Source organism: Furipterus horrens, unplaced genomic scaffold (genome assembly GCF_987537825.1).
Source record: "Furipterus horrens unplaced genomic scaffold, mFurHor1.1.pri manual_scaffold_4, whole genome shotgun sequence".
Lineage (NCBI taxonomy): Eukaryota > Metazoa > Chordata > Mammalia > Chiroptera > Furipteridae > Furipterus > Furipterus horrens.
Window position 1 is genome coordinate 63315337 of NW_028327174.1, and position 5897 is coordinate 63321233.

Below are 5897 nucleotides of genomic sequence, written 5' to 3' on the forward strand. Positions count from 1 at the left end.
ACTAAAGTGTTCTTACATGCCCCAGGTCACTGGCTTCCACTCGTCATATAAACATGTTTGGAAAACAAGGTTAAAATGTCTGGCTCCAGGATTGAATTGACAGTGCTTATGTCTCTGTCTCCTTCATCTTGAGACAAGAATGCATATTCTATTTCTTTTTTTATCCCCCTCACAGCACCTATTACTAGATACCATATGCTCTGCATGTACTTGGCACTCAATAAATGCTTGGTGAATGGCTGACTTTTCCCGTCTCCCCCACCTTTTCTTTCCCACTCCTACAGCATTACTTTAAAGATCTGCTGCAGAGCTATGGGGCGAGGTTTAAGATCCGTTTTGACAAATAACCCTTATGGGTGTTTAAAGCCAAAAGATCGAATATTTAAAGCAGAAATATGAGCTGTGACTTCATGGGTGTTCTGTGAAGAGATGCATAAAGCTGTACAAATAGATAGCATTTCAGACAGGACATAACAGACTCAGCTTTGTGCATTTGCAAATATACAGAGGAGAAGAGCCCGAACTTCACTTTGAACCCTATGTTTCCTTCTGAAACCAGTTTAAATAGAAGAGTGAAAGTTGTTAAATCATCTATATTTTTTAAAGGAGCTCTTACAAATACTTTTAGCTTTAAAAGCCTATGTCATTGATTCATAATTTAAGAGGTGACATTAAACCTATCTTCCCTTCCTCCTTCCTCCACCCCCACAGATAGGAAAATATAAGCAGAAACAGGACTGATTCCATGGGAATTGATTTCTATAAAAGGGAATTTTAGACTCTCAGACATGAGACCTTGGTGTTGGGAAGTCTTAGAGGACTAAAGGAAGCATCTAGAGTCAGCAGATGGTTGAAGAACCATAGCAGAATCAGAATCACAGGGTGACTCTAGTAAGTGACTTCATGATGATGCAGAACTTAGAATACACATCCCAAGAGAGAAATTAGCATGAAATGAGCAGCAGGTCCATCGCCCCATAGGGTCCATTTTCTCTACAGGATGTTCAGAGTTCCCTGGTTGCTTAGGTTAATATGGTAGGAACAACAGGGCATCCTGTCTCTTTTTCAGCTCCAGCTCTAACTGTCCCAGGTTCTCTTAACGTACTGATAATGAAGAAACAGTGAATGTCCTGAGCTTTAGCTTGTAAGTCTACTCTGTTCTAAATGTTCTTTCAGCAAGTGGAAGCTGCTTGACATGTGCTATTTTTTGTTTTAACTTAAGTACAACTAATTTTAATGGAGCTATGCTTGTCCAGGGGCTGAAGAGGTTAATAGGAGCTAAGGATTTGAAGAACAGTTAGACTTAAATAAACTTTACTACCTAGCAAGAGAAATTAAATTGACCTTAAGAACTCTGGGTTATATTACTAATTTTTACATTGCTAAGATTAAAAGTGTGCCCTCTTTCCAATTTATCCTTTGTTATCATCTTCTGTGTATTTTAGTATATCAATATCCTTGGAGTCTACAGAAATTATATTTGCACAAGGTGATTCACCAGATAATAGAAATTTGGATAAACACACAGTAACTTAGTTTTATTGATAAATTTTTATTGTTTACAATGAAACTTATTTCTCATCTCATGTAATTATAGGCTAGGAATTATTATTATTGCCTTTTTATAGACGAGGAAATGAAAACTCAGAGAATTTTATTCAGTTATTCATTTATTTATTTTGTATAATTTTGGACCGAATTATATGTTAGGTACTGGAAATACAAAGAGAAAAAACCTAGTCATGACCTATAGGAATTTACCATATATTGTGTATGACAAATAGATAAATACAACATTGATAGTGGCATGTGATGAATACTATGTTAGGCAGAGGTATTATATACCATGGGGGCAAAAGGAAAGAATTACTAAATTTACCTGGTTGTGAATGAGTGGTCTTTTCAAATGAGGATACTTTTGAAGTAGATGATAATAAGAAGAAATTTGCCAGAAAACTGGAGTATAAAGCAGAGGAGCAAAGTACAGAACCAAGGAATTATATAATGAATTCAAGATTAGCAGACAGTTCAGCCTGGTGTGAAATCAAGAAGGCAGAGAAACAAGATCAAAGAGTACTTCTTTGGGAATATGTTACCAGCGAGGAACAAGGAGGTTCTGGATTGGTCTGGTGTGTCAGCGAAATAAAGTTTTTAGAAACTCAGATTCGTTTCATCTTGTTTCACCACACATGGCTTTCATGTCCCAGATCACTTCCTGGCCCAAAATGGTTACTCCAGATTTAGCAATTGCATCTATTCTGAACTGCAGAAAGGAGAAAAAAGGAGCAAAGGTGTAAGCCAACTGCTTTTTTAGAGACTCTCTTAGAAGATGCCGGAGGAGGGATGCTTCTACCTACAGCTCATTGGTAAGAATGAGTCACATGGCTATAGCTACTGCTTAAAGACTTATAATAGATTCTATTATAGTGACTAATATGCTCAGTTAAGATTTTGTGGTGCTATTAATATTGAAAAAAAGAGACTGGAAGACAACTGGGAGTATCTGCCACCGAGTGGCATGAGAAAACTGATAATAAATTGTTATGAAATTTGAACTTTGCCTTCTGGATAATGGAATGTCATTGAAGGGTTTTGACCAAATACTTTAGATGACCATATTTTTATATGTCAATAAGATGGATGATACACTGGAGAGGGTGTGATTGGAGACAGAGGATCCAGTTAAGAGATTATTATGGTGGTTCAGATGAAAGACAACAGACGCCTGAACTAAGTAGTAGGAGAGATGGCAGGGGGCAGGAAAAATGAGGAGGGGAATCATTAAGGAAGTTACCTGTCATGATAGTTGAGTCGTAAGGGGCAGGAGTCAAACCCCAACCTTCAAATCCAAGTCCATGTACATAAAATCTATCTCTCTTAACCAACATTATGGCAAGCTGGATTTCAAACTCCCACCAGTCCTTCATATTCAAGTTGTTTTTTTTTTTTTTTTTCAGATTTAATGTGTTTTATTGATTAAAATATTACATTTGTGCCAATTTCCCTTCCCTCTGCTCCCCTCCACCCGGTGGCCCCCCCTCCCTCCAGTTGTCCCCCCCTTTTAGATTATGTCCATTAGTTGTGCATACAGTTCCTCCCAACCTCTCTCCGTCTATTCCATTCCCTCCTATCTTGATCCCCAATTCCTATATCATCTCCCTCCCTTTCCCCATTCCCCCTCCCTGTTGACCTCCCCCCAATATGCTTCCCGTACCCACAGTTCCTTTTCCACTCTCGTTGCCTATTTAGTTTGCCTTTGTTTCATCTCCTTAGCTTCTGTTTTTTAAACCAGTCCCTTTAACATCTCATATAACAGTGGTTTGGATCTAATGAACTCTTTCAGTTTTATTTTGTCCTGGAAACACTTTCTCTGTCCCTCTATTCTGAATGACAATTTCGCTGGATAGAGTATTCGTGGTTGTAGGTTTTGGATTTTCATTACTTTGAATATTTCTTGCCAGTCCCTTCTTGCCTGTAGGGTTTCCCTTGAGAAGTCTGCTGATAGTCTAATTGGGACCCCTTTGTACATAATTCTTTTCTTCTCTCTTGCTGCTTTTAAGATTCTCTCTTTATCTTTAATTTTTGACATTTTGATTATAATGTGTCTTGGAGTGGTTCTCCCTGGGTCCAGTCTCTTGGGAACTCTCCTTGCTTCCTGGACCTGCAAGTCTATTCCCTTCCCCAATTCTGGGAAGTTCTCCTTTATTATATTTTCACTCAAGTTTTCAAGTTCTAGTTCATCTTCCTCATTCTCTGGCAAACCAATGATTCTTATGTTGGGCCTTTTATAGCTGTCCCAGAGGTTTCTGATCCTCTCATTGTTGCTTCCCATTTCCTCTCGCTGCATTGGTTGACTGCTTGTTCCTTCTCCATATTCCAGTTTGTTGAAATGAACTCTGGATTTTTTTCCTCACCATCTGTCTCGTATGCAGTTTTGTTCCTTTCGTTATGAAAGTTTTTCGCTTCTTTCTTATCTTTTTCCTGCTCTTTTGTGAATTCTGTAAGCCACCTGATAACAATGGCCCAGAACTGAGCCTCTGACAGGTTTCTTATCTGTTCATCTGTCAGGTTCTCTATCTGCTGCCTGGTGAGCTGTGTCACCGGTATTTCTATAGTTGTCTGCCACATTTTGACAGATGCGTTTTGTTTTCTTGGGCCGGCTGTAGGGGGCAGTGCCTGTGTACTCGTAATGACCCAGCGACCGGCGCCGTTTGGCGTCACAAGTCAGCGACTGGCGCCTGTCTGCGACCTATTTCGCAGCCCTGTGGTGCTTTCTTTCTTTGGGGGCGGGGGTCCAAAATGGATTCACACAGTTTTTCAGCCAGGAGACCGGGATCCGTCCTCCCGCCCCCCTGGGCCTCACTGTTCAAGGCGATGCGGTGGCCGCTCTCCCCAGCGCTGGGGTCGCGCACTGCCAGGGGCTTGACCGCAGCCGGGATTCCTCGCCTCCCCGCCGCTCCGCAAACAGCTTTGCCCTCTTTAACTCTTACCTGCCCGAATGGCACTGCTGGTTTATAACTTCATATGTTGGGCTTCCGTGTAGTTTTATTTTCTGGAATTTCTAGTTATCCTTTGTTTTGAAGTAGTTGTATTCCTCTCTAGTTGTAGAGGGAGACTTAGTGTGTCCGTCTAAGCCTCCATCTTGGCCGGAAGTCCCATATTCAAGTTGTGTTGTGAAAATCAGATAGTATGGTCAAGAACCAGGAGCCAAAGAACCCAAAAGTAAGAAAAATTTGTGGCAGGATAGTATTTTGAGATATTGTCCATTTTTTCTTTCTGCATTCAAGCAGGTAAAAGATTCTGAGCGGGGCTTCTTAGCTTATGGGAGGTCTACAGTGAGACTTCTGGGGTTTAATTTCTGAGTCTCAGCACATTCAAGAAGAGAGAGTTTGAAGAGGTAGATATTTCAGCCAGACTAGGAAGACATTTTCAGACTCTGGAGGAGGAAGATGAATTTCCTCCACTCTCTCCTGGCACCAACCAGAGGACATGGCAGGAAATAAGGGGAAAAGGACATGAGATGCCCCAGGGAGCTGGATCCAAGGCCTGGTGTCACCCAGGATTGCTCTACCCCTAGCATGACCAGCCTGGTAAGACAATGTGAGCAGAGACACCCAATCTGGCTGTTTCCAAGACCAGCAGTCTACAACAAGAGTCCGGCAAGATTAAAGGCAAACCTGCCTTCACAGCCTGCCAGGAAGCTGGAGGCAGGATTCTGGCCCAGGGTTTCAGGAGTCTAAAGGAACACGGGTTTTGTTTTTGGTGGAGGAAGGACTGACAGAACAGGGCGAGGGTTTCAGCAGCGAGCAGGGCCTGCTCACCACTTGGCGATTTTCTGGTAACACAGCTGCAGCTTCGCCGGCAAATCTCGCCGTGGAAGGAGAGGAAGGAGAGCACGTGACTCGTTTCCCATGGACCGCTGCCGCCACCAGCATGTGGCAGTCGTGTGCAACCTATCAAGCTGGCCAGGGTCACCATGGTGCTGGGCAGGACCGGCTTCCAAGGACAGTGCACGCAGGTGGGCACGGAATTCATGGGCGACACGAGCCGCTCCCTCATCCGAACGTGAAAGGCCCGGTGTGCGAGGGCAACGTGCTCGCGCTACTGTAGTCAGAGCGAGAGGCTTGGCGGCTGCGCTGAGTTGGTGTCTGGGTCCTGGGTGCCTAGGTGGACCACGTGGCCCATGGGGATGAAGTTGGACGGTTAATAAAGCGTTTATATTGTAAAAAAAAAAAAAAAAGAAGAAGAAGAAGAAGACAATGCGAGCAGAAGTAATCTACAATCCAAAGGATATCTCAGAAAACTTAGCACCATGGCAAATCCTCAACTGCCATTGAACTACCTTCCACGAAGAGAGCTAGAGGTTACAATGAACTGATGTATAGAAATGAAAAAGT

The 5897-nt window shown here is 42.6% G+C and overlaps 1 pseudogene; it reads left to right on the forward strand.

The window, feature by feature from the left end:
• Positions 1-2329: 2329 nt before the first annotated feature.
• On the forward strand, positions 2330-5695 carry LOC150012097 (small ribosomal subunit protein eS28 pseudogene; annotated as a pseudogene).
• The last annotated feature ends 202 nt before the right edge of the window (positions 5696-5897 follow it).